The sequence below is a fragment of the Spermophilus citellus genome, assembly GCF_964194105.1.
Source record: "Spermophilus citellus genome assembly, chromosome: 1".
Lineage (NCBI taxonomy): Eukaryota > Metazoa > Chordata > Mammalia > Rodentia > Sciuridae > Spermophilus > Spermophilus citellus.
In genome coordinates, this window is record NC_138182.1 from 29,031,492 (window position 1) to 29,057,567 (window position 26,076).

At 38.7% G+C, this 26,076-nt stretch overlaps 1 protein-coding gene across 1 annotated transcript in view; it reads left to right on the forward strand.

Annotated features, from left to right (window-relative positions):
- Window positions 1-1,349: 1,349 nt before the first annotated feature.
- PDS5B (PDS5 cohesin associated factor B) overlaps window positions 1,350-26,076 on the forward strand; it is a 210,199-nt gene continuing 185,472 nt past the window's right edge. The window contains exon 1 of the mRNA XM_081276045.1: window positions 1,350-1,623. The gene's annotated coding sequence lies outside the window, so the exon portion shown is untranslated. The remainder of the gene's footprint in view (window positions 1,624-26,076) is intronic.

The following is a 26,076-nucleotide window of genomic DNA, read 5'->3' on the forward strand; positions in this document are numbered from 1 at the left end:
AGCCAGAGAAAAGCTTTTACTTTTCTTTCTTTCTTTCTTTTTTCTTTTTAGATCTAGACACCCTACTATCTCCTTCCAAGAAATACTTATGTTGATGGAACAGTGATGTAAAGAAGGGAAGTTCCTGAGATAATTTTTAAAAAGGGGGCAGAAAGCACTATTAGAAACCTTAAAGAGGGCTGGGGCTGAAGCTCAGTGGCAAAGCACTTGTCTTACATGTGTGAGGCATTGAGTTAGATCCTTAGCACCACATAAAAATAAACAAATAAAATAAAGGCATTCTGTTCATCTACAACTACAAAAAATAATAAAAAAACTTAAAGGATGTATGATAGATTGAATCCTATAGTATTTGATCTCAAAACTTCAAATGGTGTAACTGTTAACACAGGTCTTGTAAGAGTATGGAAGAGAATGAAGCAGAATTGTCCAGGGGACTTCATTGAGATAGAAATGAATAGTGTAAGTGCTCTGGCCGGATGGAATTTTGTGACACGTCTTTCCTACCACAATAACATTTATTTATGTATCAGTATTACCTATCTTTTCTTTCAAATGATAAATATCCTGCTTTTTGTTTTGTTCACTTTTTGTTTTGTTTGTTCATTGTTGAAACATATTCTCTCTGGAACAGTTCTCGTAACCAAATACTTCACATCAGGGAACACTTGCTCACAGAAGGGATGGTATTAATGGAGGCAAGAGAAAGCAGTCCTTTTTTCACTTGTGGAAGGGTACTGGCTGGGGACAAAAACTTGCCCCACGGTAGTTGATCTGCTGTGATGACGGATCTGGAGGAGAGGCACCTCCAGGAGGTTAACGGGCAAGAAACCCACCTCCTGGAGTGCATCCCTGTGGTCTTCAGATTACTTCTCCCATAAATAAGGACAATTGGAAGGAATGGAATGCTTTGTTACAGGTCGAATTACTGTGCACCCCCTTCTCCTGCCGCTCACGAGACAATCCTCCCATTCGGAAACCGGAGGGATTTAGAAAAAATGTAACACATAGGATGTGGAAAAAAACTATGCATTCTGAGATCAGGAGGTCAGAACTACCAAGAAAGATGCAAAGTAGTGAATAATACCAATTTTATTTACACAGCACAATGTCAATGACGAACGTCAGTGCTTTAAAGACGGCCAACCTTTATCCAACAAGTTAGAGATAAATAACAATCTAGGTAGTTTTCTGCAGAAGTCTAGGGAGCCTCAGAAGTAGAGAAGACATCGACCGCTATCCATCTCACAGCCGCCACAGCGTCGGCGTCGGCGACGCGCCCCAGTGGGTGTGCGCGCGCGCGGAAGGGGCGGGGCGGAGGGGGGCGCGCGCTCGGTGGGCGGGGCAAAGCCCGGAGGAGGGCGTTCGCGCGCGGGGTCATCTGGTCGGCAGGGGGCGCTGCGCACCCACGCCGCGCTCTGCCTGCCCCCGGGTGCTGTCCGCCGCGGTTCGATTGGAGCAGCCGCCGAGGAGCGCTTGGCGCCATTTTGAAGCGGAGAGGAGGAGGAACGGCCGGGCTGGCTGCGGAAGGGGAGGGGGGAGGAGGCGATTGGATGCGGCGGCAGCGGCGGCCGATCCCGGAGAGCAGCGGAGTGAGAGGAGTAGCGAGTCGGACACCCGGAGGTAGGAAACAATTCAGTTAACGGAAAGCAAATGTCTCTCGTCTCCCGTGGCCGCGATCCATTTTTCAGCGGCCGCCACCGCGGCTGTGTGTGTGTGTGTGTGTGTGTGTGTGTGTGTGTGTGTGTGTGGTGTGTCGGGGCTGAAGCGCCGCCCGCCAGCTTGCCAGCCGAGGCTCGCCTTCGGGCGTCGGGGGGCTGCAGTGGCCGGCTGCCGGGCGGCGGCCCCGAGCCGGGGTCGCGGGACGCGGGCCGGCTGTGCGGTGGGGGTGGGGAGGGCTCCGCGCTCTTCACGCCGCGGGTTCTGCGGCACCCGTGTAAATTAAACTTGCCGCCCAGGTTCCGGCCCGGGCGCCCGCGGCGGGCGGTGACCTTGCGCGCGGCCGGGGGTCCCGGGTGGCTCCGCACCCGCGCCCTCCCGCCGCCGCCCCTCCCCCCGCGCCCGCCCGCCCGGTCGGCGGGCGGCTGTTTCCCGGGCGGCAGGCGGGCGGCGCGGTGCTCCTGTTGAATCCTGCGGGCGGGTTTTCCCCTTTCCGGGCGCGGGGCGCTCGGGGGGCGCGGGTCGGTGCCGCCGGCGCTCTTGCCTCCTCCCGGGGTCCCCGCGCGCCGCCCGGCCCCCGCTTCGGGTGGAGGACGCGGGCGGATAGAGTGACATTTTTACACGGTTACTTGCCAGTCGCGGGAGATAAAGCGCGCTAACCGCGCCTCTCGGTTGCTGCTGGGGGAATCCGAGGACCTAGTTGAGGAAGAGCCCAGCTCCGGCGTGAAGGGACTCCTCCCAGGCGACAACTGGATTCTCGCTTTGAGTTAGGATCGAACGGCAGTGAAAATGGTGTGCGATCGTGGATAGTTCGCCTTTCTGCACCGTTATTTCATTGACACTGAAAGTTTTGGGTCCGGAGAGGAGCCTGTTTGTGCTGTTGCTGTGGGTTTTGGGTACGTACGTTAAAGCTGGCTCTGAGCAGCCCGACTGTAATTTGAGGGGGTGAATCCGAACCCTGTAACGCGGCACCTCATCTTCAGTACTGCACACTACAGCGTTCCTTCCCGCGGATGGTGTGAGCTCGGGAAGGGTTTGAAAGACCATTTACCCACCCACTCCACACTCGCCTTAACCATTCTTACTAGGAAAGGGTTAATTCTTATTTTCTAAGAACCCTTCTCTCACACTTGTATCTCGAAGTGATGGATGGGCAGTGGTGTCCCGAATGACCCTATCCATGTGTATTAAATAGTTTGGGAAGCTTTGGATACAGCCTTTGATTTTGTAGTTTGGCTGCGGACTTGAGAGAGTTGAGGAATCCTGTATGTCTTCCTAATAACCTTTTAAAACATACTTGGTTTATATATATAGGAGGTGAGCTGTAAATAAATCATAATCATTTAAATCCTGAATGGCAATATAATCACTGTTCTCAGTTAACCTAAGTTCCAAGAAACATTTACTATATTAAACTCAAGTACTAGTCAAATAGAAAAGTTAAAAACACATAGACCTCGAAGGAGCTTCTTTTCTATGCAATCCACATGTCACAGATGTTAGTATTTTTAGGGACAATAAAATGAGTACTGTGTGTGCGCTTCAATTTGTGGAACAGTTAGTCTTGCATCTCATGGTGAAAACAGAAAAAACCTAATTAAACTTTATAGTGGTGAATTCGTAGGTGAAAGTTAAGATACATACTTAAAACTTAACTATAAAATACCATGTCCTAGGGGCCGGGGTTGTGGCTCATTGGTAGAGCACTTGCCTAACATGCATCAGGCACTGGGTTCATTCCCCGGCACCACATAAAAATGAAAAACAAAATAAAGGTATTGTGTCCATCTACAACTTAAAAAAAAAAAAAAATATATATATATATATACACACACACATATATATACATATACACACAAATACATATATATATTCTAAGAACATTATTTCTTTAAAGTAAAATTTGTACAAACTGTAAATTTACAAATATGTATATATACACACACATATAGTGCACTTTTTTATTAAAGCAGGGACTTTTTCTCATGGTTGAAAATTTTTGACCATTTCTTAGCTGTGTTTTACTTAGGTATATTTTAGTTGAGATGGTAGGGTTTCTCTTTTTTTTTTTTTTTTTTTTTTTTTTTTTTTTAGAACTGTCTCTTTTTGGTTGATGTTGATTCTCTTGGTATTAACTTGGCTTTTACAGTGGCTTTTACTAACTCTTGTTATTTTTATTTCTCTCTAGTTAGGAGCCCTGGTCCCAGTTTTCCCTAAGAATTAGAGGAGATATGTGAATATTGTGATTCTTGTGTTGAGTTGGTTTGTACTAAGGTTATTTGGTCCAAGGTTCTACTGAGCTGCTGTTGGATAAATGTTGTTTTAATTTTTAATCTTAAAATTGTTACAAATTGTAACATTTTGAGGACTAAACTTTATCAATAACTTGTTAAGCCTAAAATAAAGTGGTACCCTGTATTACACAAGGCTTTCTCTGGTAAAGCAGCTGCAAGACTACTTTATGAGGAAGGGAATATTTTGGGAGCCTGTGTTTTTTCTGCTTATTTCCCTTGGCAAATGTGGACTGTCTTTTGGCTCCCTTAGTTCTTTTTAAAAATCCGTTCGCTTATAACTAATAGGGAAGCTCACTCTTATTTGGTACAGACTCTTGGATGACACATATTGTGTATAACATTAGAAAAGAATAAATTTGTGTTAGTGTTAGAGCTACTAGGAAACAAAAAGATGATTTCCAGTTCTTATTTTATAGAGGAGAAATTAGGTTCAGATTATAGATTAATTGATTTATTTAAGGATACGGTCATTCATGTGGTGAAATTGGGGACAGCCCTTAGATCTCCTAGTGGTCATTATTGTTTTATTCAGGATTTAACAATATTTAAAATCTTTGTGAGGCAACACATTATTCTCCATCCTCTTCTTTTCATTCATTCAAACAAAAAGTGAAACTTCAAGGTTAACCATCTGTTTTGGATAGAGGCTTTTAACAATTTCTATCTAGTATTCACTACATTTAGGTTGTTTTACAAGATTACCTCTTAGATGTCTGTGTCTCCTAGAGCTACTTGATCTTTCATTGTGTAACACTAATTGACATGACATTTTTTTCTTTGTGAAACTTGTAAGCCGGAATAATCTGGATAGGTTAGTATTGAACTGTATTTTATCATAAGATATTGTGTGTATGTGACTTTTATTTATTTATATATTTTTGGGTATTAAACCCAGGGCACTTAACCACTGAGTTATATCCCTAGCCCTTTTTATTTTTTGAGACAGGGTCTTATTAAGTTACAGAGGGCCTTGCTCATTTGCTGAAGCTGGCTTTGAATTTGGGATCCTCTTGCCTCAGCCTCCCCAGTTACTGTGAATATAGGTGTGCATCACTGTGCCCCACTTGTATATGAATTATAAGTTGAATTGGCTATATAAGTCATTTGTCTCTTCAGTTTACAATAGGCATTTTATTTGGTTTGTGTATTCCTGCTTGGGAATGTTAAAAATTTCAAAAATACTTAGTTTAAAAATAAAACTAGTAGTTTTTTTCCGAGACTGTATTTATTTTTTAAACTTAAGCTGCCAATTGGTTTGCAATTTTGACTCCTTACAGAGTAGAGGTCAGTTCTTTCTCATAGTATTCTATTATGAACCCCTGATTTTTACCATTTTCTTCAATACTTGAAAAAAGCTTTGTAAACCTTCCTTGCCAATTAGTTCAGGATTAAGAATAAGTTTGCTGTGTTGAGAATAGTTGCACTGGCAGAATGATTATGCCTTTTGAGAAAATTATGATGATAAAACTCAGATGAATAAAGTTTAGCTTAAAAATTAAAGCCATTAATCTGAGATATTTAAAAATCTTTATAATAGTTATCATATCCCATTAATTAGATATTAATAGCTGTAATTAGACATTCTTGTTTTAGTTGTATAAACCTTAAAAGTCAGCTAAGAAGTGTGGAGGAAAGACTGATTAAAGTAGGAAACTATTTTGAAGCATCTTTTGAGCCTATGAATATTCCACTCTGCCTTGCCTGTCTCTTCTTTGACAGAGAATGCTTTGAACTGATTCAGTAAAAATGAACAAGTATTAAGCCTTCTTTTACAAACAACCCCAATACAATAAACAGGACCAAGACATCCTGACACATTGAAGTGTAGTGATTGGCAACCCATATCAAAGTGATGGGAGCTGAGCAGGCCAGAGAAGTAGGACCTTTGCTGTTAATGTGTTCTAAAAGGAGCAGTCTTTCTCCCCTCTTCTCTTCAGTGGTAGTTGAGGTTATTCTTTTTTATGTGAGAAAGTGCAATTAACTAAGATTAGATATACAAATGATAATAAGGAAGAAAAGCTATAACCAGGACTAGTATCTCAGAATAGTTAGGGACCTATAAGAGGTTGTGGTTCCTTAGTCAGTAGTTTAGGAATTCTTTTTCTCTTCTTTCATTGCATAGGTGTGATTTTAGGTAAGTAAGCAAAGATTTTTAAAGGAAAGACCCATGTCCAAAGATATATCCCTTACTAACTCAAATTCTCCCAGGCAGTTTCAGCCATCCTTTAGATATGGGACTGGTTGCAGGAGGCAGTTGTTGCAAAGAATGGTGGTTAAAGTTGGGGAAATAGAGTACTTGAAAAAATTATGTAGTTTAAGTTAAAAGTTATACACGTATAGTTAAACAAAGTGTACAGAAAAGTGAGGATAAAAATTACTTTTCCTTCCAAAACTTGTGTAAAATTCCATAATGTTTATTTTTAAAAATTATATATACAGTAATATACTATTACATTGTACTCTGATTTGCTTTTTTCCTTAATGCTACAGGTACATATAGAACAACATTTAAAAATGATCAGAGTATTTTATTATAAAAGGTACCATAATTGGGGTTCGAGTTGTGGCTCAGCGGTAGAGTGCTTGCCTGCCGCGTGCGAGGCCTTGGGTTCGATCCTCAGCACCACATAAAAATAAATAACTAAAACAAAGGAATGGTGTCCAACTACAACTAAAAAATAAATATTAAAAAAAAGGTACCTAATTGAGATTAGATTGTAACAGTTTACACTAACCAGCAATGTTTGTCTGTTATGTGTTCACCAACACTGGACTTAACTTTATATTTTTTGCCAATTGGATATGTGAACCTCTATCTTGTTTTAAGTTGGAATTTCTTTGATTATGAATGAAAGTAAACATTTATTCATATGCTTATTAAGGGGCAGTTACTTTCAGTACATAACTTTAGTTTCAGTGATTTCTTTTACTTGCTACTGACACCCCAGGTGCCACTTCCCTGCCCTCCCACTGAGCTAGTCCTTACCTGAGACCTGAGATGGCCTGAGAGGTGGAACTTGAAGAGGAATAAGATTTTGGAGCCAGTGGCACCTTGAAGAGGTTGATGCTAGGACTAGAGAAGCCACTATGGTATACTATGAAAAACTGAAGGGCAATGTGAGAGTATTGAAAGCCCTTGATTTGGTGTTAACATAGGTACAAGAGGGGCAGAACCAACCAACATAGGGGGGATTTGAGAATCAGAAGAAATAAATTTTGTATAGGGTCTGAATGTTCTGTCCCATCCTGTCCCAATAAGAGTATAAATAAAAAATGGACCTTATAGCTGGAGTGGCTCCATTTTTTATTTTACTCTTATTGAATTTGTATTGGCAGGGGTGGCAACCTGGACCTCTTTATTTCAATTTCTCTAGTTTTGAGGACTTAGTTTTTCTTATATGGGAAACTGATATTCCTTCAAATCAGTCAAAGGGAGCATTTTATTTCTGGACTCCTTCAGCTCTATTTTTTAATCTCTAGTGTCTTTTTGTGGCTAATGTTTTACAAGAGTGTTAGAGGCCTCACATGCTGAAGTGTTCAGAAACACTTTGGAGGCTGGTGTATCTACATGAGCTTTGTTTCTATTTAATCCCTGTATGCTGTTTTCTCCCTACCCTAGATTTATTTTGTTTTCATGGGATGAATATTTTTTCCCCCCCATTTTAGTAAGCTTGGGAGGTGACTGACTTACAAGACTCTTATCTTTGTCTAGTCATTATTTTTTCAGTACTGGAGATCAAGCCTAGACCTCCCAAGTGTTAGGCAAATGCACTACCACTGATCTATACCCTCAACCTTGTGTGCTTTATTATATATATTGTTTATCAATGGGCTGGCCCTTTATTGTTTTTATCCTAGTCTAGGCCATTAGTTCTCAGACTGGGTTGATGTTACTTCTCCTATCTCTAGTGTTCACAATTTGGCATTGTGACATTTTAGTTGTGTCCCAATAGAAGGGAGTGAATTTGCTGTTGGCATCTAGTGGGAGTGGATTGGCTATTCGCATCTAGTGGGTAGAAGTCAGGTGTGGAGGCTGCTAAACGTTCTACACTATAGAGCATCCCTCCATAAGAAAAAGAAGTTACCTGACCAAAATGTTTATTGTGTCAAGATTGAGAAACCTTTGTCTTGGCAGAGTTTGTCCAGGAGGCTGCATTTACCCATAGCTCAGCTGAATTAGATGTGTCCACTAATTTTGATCATAATAATGAAGCAATAGTAATGTTTAATGTGGTCTTGTGCTGTAGCTTTTGAGCAGTTTACCTCCTTCTTTCTTTGTAGTACCTTTCTTTTCAGCTATTGACTTTGCTTCTTCTTCCTTAGCCTTATGACATAACATAACTAGGTGAGGTCTTTATAATCTTAGTTGGAATTTGAAGATGACAAGCATTTAAGACTTGAATATATTTAAGCAGAAAATGCTGCTTGATGAGTAGGTTCCTTTCTAAGCAAGACAGGAGGGCATAATGGTTTAGCATATCCTTAAAAGTTAAGACTACTTGAGTTTTTATCTTGTCTTCATCACTAAGTAGCAGTGTTACCATGGGCAAATTGCCTAATCTTGCCAAGCCTGAATTTCTTTTTTTTTTTTTTAATATTTAGTTTTTAGTTGGACACAATACCTTTATTTATTTATATGTGATGCTGAGGATCGAACCCATGGCCTCATACGTGGTAGGCGAACACTCTACCGCTGAGCCATGACCCTAATCCCCCAAGCCTCAATTTCTTAATCTGTGAAGTGAGGATAATAGCAGATATCTCATTTTAAAAAACAGCTTTGAGATATAACTCACATGCCATACAATCTAGTCAATGATCGTGTATAATGCATTGTTTTCCAGGATATTTGCAGGTTTGTACAGCCATCATCCCAGTTTGATTTTGGAACTTTATTGTTTCCTGTTTAAAAAAAACAAACAAACCTAATAATCTTAAAGCCATTAATTGTTACTTCCCATCACTCCTTATCTCACTAGTTTTTGTGATAAGCCAGGACAAAAGCTTAGGTTAACATGGTGCCAAAATTTAAGTGTGTGGTAAAAAATGATTATAACTTTTTGCAGACAGACTTGATTTGTGGCAAAGTTCATTTACATTACTTTAGAGAAGGGAAGGGAAATATGGGATAATTGTTGAATGGATGTTTGCATGTTATACTGTGCAAGGAAATTACGTTCAGTGCTGGCTAGATATAACAATGAAAGGTATTCCTTCTGTCAAGAGATGTATATTTAATAGGAAGAAAGAGGCTTGTGTAAAAAGTATAAAACACAGCAGAATACTGCTCATACTTTCAGGAATGCCTAATCAAACATGAAAAACTTCTTGAAGGAGGAACCATTTCACCAAATCTTAGATATTGGAAAAATGGGACTTTTGCCTCCATTGAAGAGTACTTTGAAGACAGGATTATGGTCTTAAATTTCTGGTAGCTATATCGACAGTCCTTTTTGATATTTCTAATATGTTATGAACCTGAAAATGAAATGTTTTAAATAAACTTAGTGAGAGCCTGATGTCTGTCAGAAGAGGCTATTGATACATGGTCTTATTCTGTCATTTTGAGTTAATGACCTTTTAGTTTAGGTTTTGGTTCATCCCAGTTAATTGACTTTATTGAACAAGTAATTTCTAGACAGATTAGGTTCTTATACATATTTTTTCTTTTTTCTCTATTTTTACTAAGAACTATATTTTTGAAGGAAATTTCCCAAATTTCCTTCCTACTGTACTCTTTAACATAGCATCTCTAGTACAGTGTGTCCAAAATTGTGCTGCTTTCCCCTACTCTTTTATCATTTTCCAATTTTTGCTTTGGTTAATAACAGGTTTTTTTCCTTTTTCTTTTATTCTTCCTTTTTTTAAGTTGTAAGGAATGACTAGATTTATCATGTTGGAAACCTTAGAGTCATTTTAAATGATCCTATCATCTTCCCTACCTCTCATCAAAGGAGTTACCAAATTTTGTTGATTCTGATACAGTATTTTAAAGTTCGAAAAAACCCAACTATTTGCAGCTGTGTGGTGGTGCATGCCTGAATTCCCAGTGACTCAGGAGGCTGAGGTAGGAGCATTGCAAGTTGAAGGATGGCCTTTCCATGTGGTATTTCTCTGCTTGTCAGTACCCTTTTTCTTCTTGTGCACATGTCCAAAGTTCTGCTATACACCTCCATTTAGTGAGGCCCTAAGCACCTTAGCAAGACCCTGTCTGAAAATAAAAAGGTCTGGGGATGTAGGTCAGTGGTGAAATGCCCCTGGGTTCAATTCCCAGTACCAAAACCAAAACAAAACTAATTGCAAGTATATACTTCAAAAGTAAAATAAGAGACTTTTTATCCTTTTTCTTTTTTTCTTTATTTTACTTTTGAAGTATATACTTGCAATTAGTTTTGTTTTGTTTTTGGTACTGGGAACTGATAAGAGACTTTTTATACTTTTTCTTTTTTTCTTTATAACCTTTTCCATCTCATTCCAGACTTCTGCAATAATTTATAAATGTTACTGATTTCTTATATATCCTTCTGGGGATTTTAATAATACAAACATATATAAATATACTTATTCCACCTCTCTTCCCTCTTACCACATTTTACACTAATGTTGGGAACATTAACTCCTTTTCCTGCCCTTTAATTTCTTCACTTAACAGAATGTCCTGGAAATCTTTTTGTTCTAGCATATAAAAGCACCGCAATAAAATGTTCCAATTGATAGATTGTTTCCCAGTTTCTACTATTATAAAATTGCTGTGGTGAGTATAATCTTATATGGATATCATTTTGTACATAGGCAGGTATGTCTGGGGTAAATTCCTAGAAGTGGAATTTCTGGAACAAGGAGTGTAACAGATATAATTTAAAAAAATATATGTATTTTTTAAAGTTGTAGTTGGACACAATACCTTTATTTGTTTATTTTTTAATGTAGTGCTGAGGATGGAACCCAGCGCCTTGCACGCGCTAGGCGTGCGCTCTACCGCTGAGCCAGAACCCCACATTGTTAAGTTGTGCTTCCTAGAGGTTGTAACAGAAATGTATATGTAAGAATACATGTGGGCTGAGGTTGTGGCTCAGGGATAGAGTGCTCATCTAGTATGTGCCAGGCCCTGAGTTTAATCCTCAGCACCACATAAAAATAAGTAAATAAAATAAAGTTATTGTGTCCAACTACAACTAAAAAAAATAAATATTAAAAAAAAGAGAATACATGTATTTCTGTAAACTTGCCAACATTGAATAATCAGACTTTTTGGGTTTTTGCCAATCTATTAGGTGAAAAAATGGTATTTCAGTGTAGTTTTAGTTACATTTTTCTTATGAGGAAATTGAGCATTATTTTATATGTTTGAGCCATTTTTATTTTTCTGAAAACTATTATATTTTCCCATTTTTTTTCTTATTTTAAGATTCTGAGTTACTCTTCATCCTTGTATCTTTGGTTCGTTTACTAAAAGTGAAATGTCGCTTGCTTGTTCTCCTGGGTTCTCTTCTTACTGCTGGTCTGTTTGCAATTTTATTCCCTTCCAGACTTGCCTGTATGTGTTCTCTTTCTCCCTCCCCCACCTCCCATGGATATTTCTCATCACAAATTTTGTGTCTCGTTGCTTGCTTATAACTCTTCAGTGGCTCTTTAATTCAAATACCTTAGCATGAGCATGGTAGCTTGCGGGCATTTCATTTCTTTCTAGGCTCTCTGATCCTTCCAAATGTTGAACTGCTCCCAGCTCCCTACTATATTAGACCCTTTATCTCTGTGTCTTTCCATGTGGTATTTCTCAGCTTGTTAAAAACTCTTTTTCCTCCTTGTGCACATTTCCAAAGTTCTGCTTTACACCTCCTATCCAGCAATTAATAGGTTTTTCTGATACCTGACTCTTACTTCAGGCAGTATACATTGCATCTTTTTCTTTACAAGATCCCATGTATACCTGATACGGAAAGTCCCACGTTTTCTGTTTTTATTATTTGTTTAAGCACATGTGTTTCTATGCCCAAGATTGTTAGCTTCTTGAGAGCATGGGCTTTAGTTATTTTGGAAGCTAGCATAGTGTTTAGCACATAGTAGGTGATAAGTATTTATTGAATATACACAAATATATGTATAGAAATTATATATGTGTCTACTCAAAGCAAAATTAATATAATATTGAGCTCACAAATTCATTAGAAATTATTTGTCTTTTTATTGAAATGTAATGTGCAAAACCTTCATGTTAATTTTGGTGATGTATGACATACCAGTGTAACTGATATCCCAGAGAAGATGTAAAGCATTTTCATTATCCCAGGAATTTCTCTTGTTTACCTCTCCATTCATTTCTTCTTGCCCTCATGCACTCTAAAAGCAGATTAGTTTTGTTCTGTCTTCTTACAGGTGTGTGTGCTTTTGTATCTGGTTTATTTTTTTAACATATAGTTTGTATTCATTCACGTGGTTGGAAGTATCAGTAGTTCTTTGTTTTTTTGTTGAGTAGTATTTCAGTGGATGAATATACCACAGTTTATGGTTTTCTTATAGTCATTTGGGTTGAATCCAGTTTTTTTTTCCTGTACAGGTCTTTTTGCAAACATGTGTTTTCATTTCTCTTGGATAAATACTTTGAAATGGAATTGCTGGTTTATAGGGAGATGTATGTTTATAAGAAACTAGATTTTCAAAGTGGTTTTCCGTTTTATACTCCTAACTGAATATATGAGAGTCCTAATTGTTTTATATCCTTGCCAACATTTGAGTAATCAGAATCACCCATGTAATCACTATTACCTAAGTAATAATAATTTTGGCTATTCTAGTTGTTATATGGTCTCTCATTGTGGTTTTATTTTGGATTTCCTTGATTAGTATTTTTTTTTGTGTGTGTGTGGAATGGCTCTTCAAATTTTCTGCTCATTAAAAAATGATTTTTTATTATTGATTTGTAGGAATTCTTTTTTTCTTTTTTATTTGTTCATTTTAGGTATGTATATATCTAGTAGAATATATTATACATGTATGGAGTATAACATATTATAATTAGGATCCCATTCTTGTGGTTGTATGTGATATGGAGTAAACACTGGTCATGTATTTATATACGAACGTAGGAAAGTTATGTCCAATTCATTCTATTCTTTACTATTCCCATCAGGAATTCTTAATACATTCTGAATATAATTTTTTTTTTTTTGCCAAATCTTTGAATTGAATATTTCTGTTGTTTGTAGCTTGTCTACTTACCCTAAACTATATTTTTGAGAAGCTGAAGCTTTTAATTTTGAAGAAGTCCAGTTAGCCAATATTTTCTTTTGTTGATTGTGTTTTTTGAATTTGAATAAGCCTTTGCCTACTCCGAAGTCAAAAGAATATTGTGGGGCTGGGACTGTAGCTCAATGGCTGACTGCTTGCCTAGCATATGTGAGGCAATGGGTTCTATTCTCAGCACTACATAAAAATAAATAAAATGGGTTGGAGTTGTAGCTCAGTGGTGGAGCACTTGCCTAGCATGTATAAAGCACTGGGTTTGATTCTCAGCACCAAATGTAAATAAATAAAAGAAAATAAAAGCCCACCAACAACTAAAAGCATATTTTAAAAAAATAAATATAATAAATAAAGGCATGCTGTCAATCTACAACTATTAAAAAAAGAATATTGTCACTTTTTTTTTATTTAAAGAAGATTTATAGTTGTGTTTGTCAGCTTTCTTTTACTATATTACATTCCTGAGACAGTCTACTCTCAAAAATTTATTTTGGGGCTCATAGTTTTTGAGTTTCCATTTGGTCATCAGGTGCACCTTCTGTTTGTAAGCCTCTGATGGGGGTGCTGGCTGCAATAGTTACATGTCAGGGAGCAAAACCATGTAACTATTGCATGTGTGTAATGAGAGACTGAGGGAGAAAAGAAGGGAGGGAGTGGCAGGGTTCCCACTGTTGCCCAGTGACATGAAGATATCCCATGAAGATATCCCGTGGGCCCTACCTCTGAAAGGTTTCACTGTCTCCAAGTTGCACCACCTTAAGATCAAACTTTCTGAGTCATTGGGATTCCATGTGTGTGCCACCATGCCGCAGTCTGGCTGGGCACAATTCAGCAGCTACTTGTCAAAAGAAACTAATTTTATTTTTAGAACTACAAACGCCAAACAAAACAGCTCCTCAGGAAAAAACCCTCAGAGCCCAACTGCCACCACCGGCTTCCCACATGCCTCTCACCCCCACACAAACCTCACCACCTCCCACAATCCTCCTGCTCTTGAGGCTGATTGGCTGGGTCGTGTGGACGGAGCCAAAGAAGTCCCCCAATGAGCAGCTCCGTGGAGGAGCCAATCAGCTAGATGTTGCTGGGGCCGCTGTGAGCCAATCATCAGCTGGCAGTCTGAAGGGCAGGGAAACAGCCCAATGAACATCACCGCAGAGGAGCCAGTCAGCTAGATGTTGCTGGGTCCGCTGTGAGCCAATCATCAGCTGGCAGTCTGAAGGGCAGGGAAACAGCCCAATGAATATCACCGCACAGGAGCCAATCAGCTAGATGTTGCTGGGGCTGCTGTGAGCCAATCATCAGCCGGCAGCTGGAAGTTTGCTGGCAGCTGGAAGTTTGCTGGGGCCCCTTTGGCTGTGGCTCTCAACATCTCCCCCTCTCTGTTTAAACAACAAGCATGTGGCTTGGGGACCGTGCCTGCCTTAGGTTGTCCAATACTACATATGGTCCTTACCCGTCTTCGGATGAGCTGACCTCAGGGCGTCAGCCTCCTGTCTTAGGTTGGTACCATTGTAATTGGATCTTACCCGTCATTGACTACCGGTCCAGTATACAGCCACACCTGTGGAGAGGTCTTTGTCATGACAAGCAGAAGGGAGGAAGATACACCAAGCCAATTGATGGCTCTTGTTGGAAAAATTGTACCACCGATGACATCATCAGTAAAAATACCCCAACACTACCACAAGTCGCTGCACCAACAGATAGTTCACAATGCATACAAGTGAGTTCACAATGCATACAAGTGACACATAGTTTAGGGAAGTTCTGCAAGCAGTTCAGTGATGGCTATTGCAGAAACTGTAGATTAGTTTTATCTTTGTCTTCACCAGCACTGGGATGAAGATAGGAATTCTGGCAATAATGGCTAAAGAAAAAATTATGTAACATTCCAGAAGGCATTAAAAGAAAACAATTTTCTTAACAATTTACATTATCTTGAAGAGAATTATTAAATATAATGAAAAGGAAAGGTGAAAGTAAACAAACAGATCTGTTAACCTTCTTTTTTGTTTACATATTAAAACAATTCTTAATAGTTATTTACCTAATTTAAATTAAACCATTTAAATCACGTGAATAAAAAAATATTTGGATCCATTTTTTCATGAGCGCTCATCATATATGATATATGGACATACGTACATTCAAACATATAACACAAAACACAAGTGTGCACACATAATATAATACATACAACACATAACATAATAGTAAAGGCCTTATAACTTTTTACAGGTGAAATCTCCATTGCAATGTTTAAAAACTCTATAGTCAAAAAAAAATAGAACTGATCAGCAAAACATTAATTTAGGTCTGTATGAGCTCAAAAACCAAAATAGAACTTCATGATATGGGAAAGGGCAATAATAAAATAGATATTGAAAAAAGCATCCTGGTTCTGTCGCAGATGTAAGGATAGCCAAATTGGAGTTTTGGATATCAGCTTTTATGGATTTGAGCCAAATCATCTTCTTTTTGGTCTGTAGAAATCGCTTTAGTTAATCTCTCTGGAATCCAAATTGGCTGCTGTTCTCCCTGTGGAAATACACAAATAGGCCCCCGACTCCAGACAATCACTGGGTCAGGACTTTAGTTAATCTCTCCGGAATCCAAATCGGCTGCTGTTCTTCCTGTGGAAACACACAAACAGACCCCCGACTCCAGACAATTACTGGGTCAGGACCTTTCCATTGTCCTGTTAGAATATCTTTCCAAAGTACCTTGGCTTATGTACATTTTTTGGACACATATGCCTTTCTGCAGCACTAAGTCCTGATGAATCCAAATTTAAAAAGTTTAGAGTAAAAAGGGTTATTTTAAGTTTATCTTTGGGGAATATATACCCCTTCCCAATTTCGTCTTTTTGCTTTAATAAGTACATTTTAATAGTTTGATGAGCTCTTTCAACTATGCCTTGTCCCTGTGGATTGTATGGGATTCCTGTTATATGAGTAATGCCAAATGATGAGCAAAATTGTTTAAAAGAGCTAGAAGTATAACCAGGGGCATTATCTGTTTTTAACTGTTTTGGAATGCCCACAGTGGCAAAATTTTGTAAGCAATGAGCTATAACATCTTTAGTTTTTTCTCCGGCATGAAGGGAGCCCATCAAAAATCCAGAAGAAGTATCAACTGTAACATGCAAATATTTTAATTTTCCAAATTCTGGCAAGTGTGTGACGTCCATCTGCCAAATATGGTTAGGTATCAATCCTCTAGGATTGACTCCAAGATTAACTTGTGGTAAAAAGGTCACACAATTTTGACATTGTTTTATTATTTGTCTAGCTTGTTCCTTAGTTATTTTAAAACGCTTTTGTAAAGTATTAGCATTGACATGGAATCTTTTATGAAAATTTATAGCTTCTTCTAGTGTAGAGAAAATATGTATGTCATGTGTAGTTTTATCTGCTAAATCATTGCCCAAACTAAGGGCTCCAGGCAATCCTGTATGTGCCCTGATATGTCCTATAAAGAATGGATCTTTTCTGTCCCAGATTAAACTTTGTATAGTGGAAAACAAAGAGAAAACATTAGAAGAAGGTGAAATCCTACCAGCATCTTCAAGGGATACTATAGCATTAACTATATACTGACTATCAGAAAATAAATTAAATACAGAATCTTTAAACATCACAAAAGCTTGTAATACTGCATTAAGCTCTACCTTTTGAGCTGATCGTTTGGGTACTAAAAATGTAAAAGTTTGATCAGGTATAACTATTGCTGCTGTACCATTATTTGACCCATCAGTGATTATATTTGGAGCATTCATGATAGGTGTTTTTCTTGTCATTTTTGGAAAAATTACAGGATGCAATGACCAAAAAGACAATAAAGGATTAGATGGTAAGTGGTTATCAAATGAAACATTAGATTTGCACATGATTATTGCCCAAGTATTTAACTCATTAGCTAATTTATCAATTTGATTCATAGTATATGGAGTAATAATTTTATTGGGAGAATTCCAAATACTCCCTTTGCTGCTCTTATTCCTTTGAGTATTAATTGTCCTACAGCCTCAGGATACCTAGTAAGAATAGTGTTAGGAGAATAAGATAAATGTATCCATAATAATGGACCTTCTTGCCAAAATACTCCTGTAGGAATATTTTTTGTTGGTAGTACAATAAATAATAAAGGCAAACTTATATCAATTCTATCCAAATGCATATTTTCCATATATGTTTCAATGATTTTTAATGCCTTTCTTGCTTCAGGTGTTAACATTCGGGGTGAATTTGGATCTGATGGACCTTTTAAGATATCAAATAAAGGTCCTAATTCTCCTGTTGGAATACCTAGATAAGGCCTTATCCAATTTATGTCTCCTAATAACTTTTGAAAGTCATTAAGTGATTTGAGTTGATCTACTCGTATTTGAATTTTTGGTGGACGGACCATGGTTGAGGATAATAGAACTCCTAAATAATTAATTGGAAAATTTAATTGTACTTTATTGCTATCTCTAGATTATAATTTTTTAATAAATTTGTAAGTGTGGAATAACATTCTAACAATGTGTTTTTAGCTTTGTGTGCTAATAATACATCATCCATATAGTGAAATATTTGTAGTTCAGGATTTTGATTTCTAAGTGGCTAGATTACTTTGTTAATATAAATTTGACACATAGTTGGGCTGTTAGGCATCCCTTGAGGGAGTACTTTCCATTCATATCTCTGATCAGGACCTTCATGATTTAGTGCAGGGATAGTAAATGCAAAACGTGGACTATCCTCAGGATGAATTGGAATTGAAAAAAAAACAATCTTTAATATCTATAACTAAAACATACCAAGTTTTTGGCAAAGCAGACAATTGAGGAATCCCCGATTGAGCAGGTCCCATAATGACCATTTCATTATTAATGGCTCTTAAATCTTGCAATAATCTCCATTTACCAGATTTCTTTTTGATGACAAAAATGGGAGTATTATGGGGAGATACAGAAGGTTGTATATGTCCTTCTGCTAATTGTTGTTTGACCAGATCATGGGCTACTTGTATCTTTTCTTTAGTCAAGGGCCACTGAGGAACCCATACTGGTCTTTCTGATTTCCATGTAATTTTTATTGTCTCAGTGGTCCTTTGTGAAAATCCAACCCATGTCTGTCTGTTCCTTGATCTATTTGTATTGGTGCTGCTATACCTTGTTCTTGTTTTTCTAATCTTTTTCCTTTCCTAAAACCTTGTCTAGCCATAATAGTGGGTGCATTTTTTTTTAAGAGAGAGTGAGAGAGGAGAGAGAGAGAGAGAGAGAGAGAGAGAGAGAGAGAGAGAGAGAGAATTTTTTTAATATTTATTTTTTAGTTCTCAGCGGACACAACATCTTTGTTGGTATGTGGTGCTGAGGATCGAACCCGGGCCGCACGCATGCCAGGCGAGCCCGCTACCGCTTGAGCCACATCCCCAGCCCAGTGGGTGCATTTTGATTGATGTTATTTGTTAATGTCAAACCTAATTGATCTAAGACATCTCGTCCCCATAAATTTATGGGAAGATGATCCAATACATATGGCTGTATAGTTCCTTCACATCCTTCAGGATCCTTCCAATCTAATACCATTGCACTTCTATGGGGATTAGTCGCCTCTCCTAGGCCTCGAAGCGTTTGAGTGGCTTGTTGTAATGGCCAATGTTTTGGCCATTCTTGACGAGAGATGATGCTAAGGTCTGCACCTGTATCCAGTAGCCCATTAAATTCATGTCCTTGAATATTTAGTTTTAGCATGGGTCGAGAATCTAAATTTAAAGAAAGCATAGCCCAATCTACACCTGTGGAGCCTAATCCCTTGGAACCTCTTTCTACAGCATGACTGGAAAATTTATCATGTAGGCTTGGTATTATTAGTAACTGTGCTATTCTATCTCCTGGTGAAATTATTGATATACCCTTTGGAGAACTGGCTATAATTTTTATTTCACCTTCATAATCAGGATCAATTACCCCAGGACTTATCAAAAGTCCTTTTAGAATAGAAGAGCTGCGTCCCAATAATAAGCCTACTGTTTCTTTGGGAAGAGGTCCTTTTACCCCTGTGGGAATGATTTGAACTCCCATCTCTGGAGTTAGTACTGATCTGGCGGAGGCGCAGATGTCCAACCCTGTGCTCCCTCTGGTTTGTCTGATGAGGGATCTGATGGACAATGTGTTCTGGTCACTACCCTGATGGGGTTGCTGGGTTCCACCAGTGCTCCGTATATTTGTGGTTTGGGGCCCCGGAGCATTGGGGCCCCCTGTCCATTTTTTGGCAACGGAGCCCAATGCCTTTGTCCATGATATTGTGGATAAACACCTTGTCCTTGTTCGTTTTTTGATAATGGAGTACCTTCTATGGTGGTTTGAGAACGGCATTCATTAGCCCAATGTAATGGAGTACCCTCTATGGTGGTTTGAGAACGGCATTCATTAGCCCAATGTCTCCCTCTACGGCATCGTGGGCAGATACCTGGTATTGTACTCCTTTGATACCTAGTTTTGTTAAACCCTTCTCCTATGGGGCAATTCCTTTTAAAGTGTCCTGTTTGTTGACAGTTGTAGCATGTTCTTGGCCTGGTATATAAAGCCTGTTTTACTGCAGCTGCCACAATTTTCCCTTGTTCATTAATGTCTCTGGCATCTAAAGCCTGTTTTACTGCAGCTGCCATGACTTGCTCTTGTTCATTAATGTCTCTACATAATTTAATATATGTGTTTAAATCTTCCTGTTTCCATGGTCTAATGATATCTCTGCACCAACGATTCGCTTGGTCATAAGCCAGTTGTTTTATTAGTGGCATTGCTTGTTCTGTATTCCCAAAAATTGTGGTAGCTGTTTGAATAAGCCTATCTACAAATTCAGCGTAAGGTTCATTAGCTCCTTGTATTACCTTAGATAATTGACCTTGTAAACCTTCATGTCCTTGTAAAGTCTTCCATACCCTAATCGCCTCTGCAGCAATTTGTGAGTATACGCCAGGATCATATGCAATTTGTTGCTGCTGATCCTCATAAGGTCCCTTTCCTAACAACATATCTAGATTTCTCTGAGGATAACCAGCTGCTGCATTTCGCCTAGCCGTCTCCTTGCAAAATTCCTCATTGGCAACCTTCCATAACAGGTATTGACCTCCATTTAGCACAGCTTTACACATTTTAGCCCAATCTGCTGGTGTCATGTTCAAGTTGTTAATGGATTCGACCAAGCTTACAGTGAAGGGTGCTTGAGGACCATAGGTTGTTACAGCCTCTTTTAGCTCCTTCACTGTTTTGAAATTTAAACCCTGGTAAATTCGCTGTCCTCCTACCTCAAATACAGGGCATGTTAATACTTGACATCCTGTCTCAGGATCCCAACTATCAACTGCGGGGGTTGGGAGTCTCCTAGCATATGGAGGTGGTGCTGTTGATTGGACACTTATGCCCTCTGGTGATAGAATGCTGTTAGTAGCAGTCTCCTGTAGAGGTGGTGCTGTTGGTTGGACACTTACGCTCTCTGATAGAAAGGTGTTATTAGCAGTCTCCTGTTGTAACTTTTCTCCTGATGGCTTTTTCTGCTCTAAACTTCCTTCCTCTGTCTCACTAGCTCGAAAGACCTTCTCTTTTACTTGAATCTTTTCCTCTTTCTGACTAATTTGAGAGACCTTCTCTTTTACTTGAATCAATATGTCTTCTCCTTCCTCTACCTTTGTCTGAATTGAAGGCTTTGGACTAAGCAAACCAGATATGAACGTCCACAATGGCAATGTGCCAACTGGCAGAGTCCCTGGGTTGTTCTTTTCTATTCTTTTTAAATTTTCACCATGATGGTCCCACTGTGATATATTTAACAACTCCTCCTTAAAAAGCCATGGGCTACATTTTTGTATTGTATCAACGTATGCCCTGACTGCTCTTGATTTTACTGGGATGCCTCCTTCCTCTAACAGTTTACTTAACAGTCTTTCAGTTTGTTTTTTACTAATTGCTGATCCCGTATTTCTACTATAATACAACCCAACAAGATAACACCAAACAAAACCGAGACACAATGAAATAAAATTGGAACAAAAATTCATTATATCAGCCTTTCTATCCTCCTGAAATGTGCATCCGTCCTTTCTCCCTATCTGTTCCCCAGACGCAAATAGTTTTTCCTCAGATGTGAGCGGTTTTTCTTCCGTCTCACTCATCTCCAGGGACAGGCAACTTAAAACAAAAATGAAGCAAAACAAAAGAGGAAATAGAATGGCTACCCATCCTCTCGCCCTGCCCTCAGGGGCGAGCAGTTTACTTACCCTCAGTCACTCCCCGTGCGAGCCACCAAATGCCACAGTCTGGCTGGGCACAATTCAGGAGCCACTTGTCAAAAGAAACTAACTTTATTTTTAGAACTACAAACACCAAACAAAACAGCTCCTCAGGAAAAAACCCTCAGAGCCCAACTGCCACCACCGGCTTCCCACAAGCCTCTCACCCCCACACAAACTTCACCGCCTCCCACAATCCTCCTGCTCTTGAGGCTGATTGGCTGGGTCGCGTGGGCGGAGCCAAAGAAGTCCCCCAATGAGCAGCTCCGTGGAGGAGCCAATCAGCTAGATGTTGCTGGGGCCGCTGTGAGCCAATCATCAGCTGGCAGTCTGAAGGGCAGGGAAACAGCCCAATGAACATCACCGCAGAGGAGACAGTCAGCTAGATGTTGCTGGGTCCGCTGTGAGCCAATCATCAGCTGGCAGTCTGAAGGGCAGGGAAACAGCCCAATGAATATCACCGCACAGGAGCCAATCAGCTAGATGTTGCTGGGGCTGCTGTGAGCCAATCATCAGCCGGCAGCTGGAAGTTTGCTGGCAGCTGGAAGTTTGCTGGGGCCCCTTTGGCTGTGGCTCTCAACACCACCATCCATGTCTTTGTCAGTTTGTCAGTTTCTCTGAAAAAGGATTTTGGGATTTTCGATGGGGATTGTATTCATCCCTAGATACGTGGGGAATTGACCTCTTAACAGTATTGAATATGGTCTTCAGTCCTTAACATGGTCCTCAGTGATTCCTTCCTCCCTGTATTTGCAACTTTTATAGTCATCTTCCACATTGTATCAGAGTTGGTTTGTGGGGAAAGGGTGATGATATGTGACTTGAAATTAGTGTATTAAACACACTGTGGCTTGTGTATTGGTCTCTCTCTTAATACCCACTTTGAGGAAAACAAGTTGCCTTGTTGTGGAGTAGTCACTGCCAAGACTGAAAGTTCTGGCTTTTTTTTTTTTTTTTTTTTTAATGGTATTGGAGATTGAAACCAGGGGTGCTCATTGAGCCAAATCCCTTTTTATTTTTTGAGATATGGTCTTATTAAATGGTGAGGGTCTTGCTAAGTTGCTGAGGCTTCCCTCAAATTTGCAGTCCTCCTGCTGTGATCTCTGATTTTACCTGTTTACAAGCTAACAAATCATCCTGCTACAGTTATATAGATGTTGATAGAAGATACATGCATGACTCATGGGTTAGAGTTGAAGGATAGTTTTTTGTAGATAGCAGAGGTATCAGTATTTTTGTGCCAGTGTCTTGAGCTCTGGTTTATACTGGGTAATATGAAGTGGACCAGATGACAGTTTTACATGCTGTGCAATGTGTTACATGAGGAAATCTGTATGGACATAGGGAACTTGAAATTTTTTTCCATAATTTTTTAATTGGTACATTAGTACATAATGGTGGGATATGTTACATATTCATATTTGTACACAATGTAACAATATAATTTGATACCATTCTCTAATATTTTCCCTTTTCCTCCCTTCCTCTACTTCCTGTCTTCCACTGTACAGATCTCCCTTCAATTTTTATGAGATTCTACCCCGTTTTTCTTTGTCTCTAGCTTCTACATATTAGAGAAACATAATAGCCCTTGACTTTCTAAGTTTGGCCTGTTTCACTTAACACAGGGTTTTCAAGTTTCATCCATTTTTCTACAAATGACATAATTTCATTCTTCTTATGGTTGAACAAAACTCCACTGTATATTTTTACCACATTTAAAAAATCCATTTTGTCCATTATTGGGTATGTAGTCTGGTTCCACAGTTTGACTCTTGTGAATTGTGCTGCTATGACATTGTATGTATGTATCACTGTAGTATGATGACTTTTCAAATTAAAAAAAATATTGTTAATTATAGATGGACACAATACCTTTATTATTTATTTTTTATGTGGTGTTAAGGATTGAACTCAGTGTCTCACATATGGTAGGCAAGTTCTGTACCACTGAGTACAACCTTAGCCCCTGACTTTAATTCTTTATGATGAATACTGAGAAATGGTATGGTTAAGTCATATGGTGGTTCCATTTCTAGTTTTTTGAGGAAATTTCATACTGATTTCCATAGTGGTTGTACTAATTTACAGTCCCATCAACAGTGTAAAAAGTGTTCCTTTTTCTCTTCATCCTCTCTGGCATTTATTATTGTTTGTATTTATTATTGTTTATATATTATATATATTTTAGTTGTAGATGGACACAATATCTTCATTATTTATTTATTTATTTATTTTTATGTGGTGCTGAGGATCGAACCCAGGGCCTCATGCATACAAGGCAAGTGCTCTACCACTGAGCTACAACCCCAGCCCTATTGTTTGTATTCTTGATGCTGCCATTCTGATTGGAGTGAGATGAAGTCTCAGTATAGTTTTGATTCGCATCACCCTAATAGTTAATGATGTTGAACATTTTTATATACATTTGTTGTCCATTTATATTTCTTCTGAGAAGTGTCTGATTAGCTCATTTGCCCATTTGTTATTTGGGTTATTATTATTATTTTTTAGTTCTCTATTCTGGATATTAATTCTCTGTCAGAAGAGTAGCTAGCAAAGATTTTCTCCTATTCTGTGGGTTCTCTTCACATTCTCATTTCCTTTTCTGTGCAGAATCCTTTAAATTTGATCCTATTCCATTTGTTAACTCTTGGTATTATTTCCTGAGCTTTAGGGATCCTATTGATAAAGTCTTTGCCTGTGCCAATATGTTGGGAGTGTTGACCCTATGTTTTCTTCTAGGAGTTGGAGTTTCTAGTCTAATACCTATGTCTTTGATCCATTTTGAGTTGACTTTTGTGGAGGATGAGAAATAAGAATCTAGTCTCATTCTTCTACATATAGATAACCAGTTTACCCAGCACCATTTGTTAAAGACTGCCTTTTCCCCACTTTGTTTTTGTTACCTTTTTCAAGGATCAGATGTCTGTGTGGGTTTGTCTCTGTGTATTCTAATTTGTACCGTAGGTCTGTGTGTCTGTTTTAATGCCAGTACCATTTTGCCATTTTGTTTTTGTTCCTATAGCTCTGTAGTAAAATTTGAATTCAGGTATTGTAATGTCTCCAGCATTGTTTTTTTTTTTTTTTTTTTTGGTTAAAATTGCTTTGGTTATTCTGTGTCTTTTATTTGTTGAATCTTAGGACTGTTTTTTCTAGTTGTGTGAAGAATGGCATTTGTATTTTGATGGGGATTACATTGAATTGTTGTTACTTTTTAGTAGCATGTCCATTTTAACAATATTAGTTCTACCTATGCATGAACATGGGCATGGGGGGGGGGGTCTTTTCATCTTCTGAGTTTTTTTTTTTTTTTCTTTCGGTACCCAGGATTGAACTTGGGCACTCTGTCACTGAGCCATGTCCCCAGCATTTTATTTAGAGACAGGGTCTCATTGAGTTGCTTAGTGCCTCAATTTTGCTGAGGCTGGCTTTGAACTCAGGATTCTCCTGCCTCAACCTCTTGAGCTGCTGAGATTACAGGCATGGAAGGTCATCTAAGTTTTAAATTTTTTTTTCTTCTGTGTTCTATAGTTTTCAATGTAGACGTCTTTCACTTCCTTGATTTAAGTTTTTTTTTTTTTTTTTAAGGTCTTGTGAATGGGATTTTTCTTTTTTCTTAGTAGATTCATTATTGGCATATAGGAAAGCTATTAATATTTGTATGTTGATTTTGTAAAATACTTTGCTGAACCTATTAGCTATAACAGTCTTCTCGTGGAGCTTTTGAGTCTTCTAAGTATAGGCTCAGATAGTCTGCAGTGATAATTTGACCTTTTTTTTTTCTTTTAATCTCTCTTATTTCCTTCTTTTGCCAAATTAGTTGATCTAAGATTTCTGGTACTATATTGAATAGGACTGGCGAGAGTGGACATACTTGTCTTGCTCTAGATTATAAAGGAAATACTTTCATTTTTCTCTGTTCACTGTGATGTTGGCTTTGGGTTTGTCATATATAATGTGTATAGTGATGAGGTAAGTTCCTTCTGTCCCTAGTTTGTTGAGTATTTTTATCATGAATGGTGCTTGAAAATTGAGGCTTTCTTTGCATTTATTGAGATGACAAAGTGATTTTTGTCCTTAAATTTATTTATGTGATGAATTGCATTTATTGATTTGATACGATAAACCATCTATTTTAGTCAGTTTTTTTTTTTTCTGTTTTGACTAAAGGATCTGACCAGAACAATAGTAGAGGAGGAAAAGTTTATTTGAGGGCTTATGGGTTCAGAGGTCTTAGTCCATAGAAGGCTGACTCCATTCCTCCAAGGCTGAACATTGTGGTGGGAGAGGGTGGTGGAGGAAAGCAGCTCACATCATGGTGACCCAGGAGGCAGAGACAGACTCTACTCTCCAGATACAAGACACATACACTAAAACCATGCCCCAGTTCCCTTCTTCTCCAGTCTCACCCTACCAATTCTTGCAGATTAGGCTAAAGCTACAACCTAATCATTTCTCCGCCAAACCTTCTTGTATTGTCTCACATGTGAGCTTTTGTGGGACACTTCACATCCAAACCATAACACTATCCTTGCATCTCTGTGATAAAACCAACTTGGTCATGATGTGTAATCTTCTTAATATGTTGTTGAATATGATT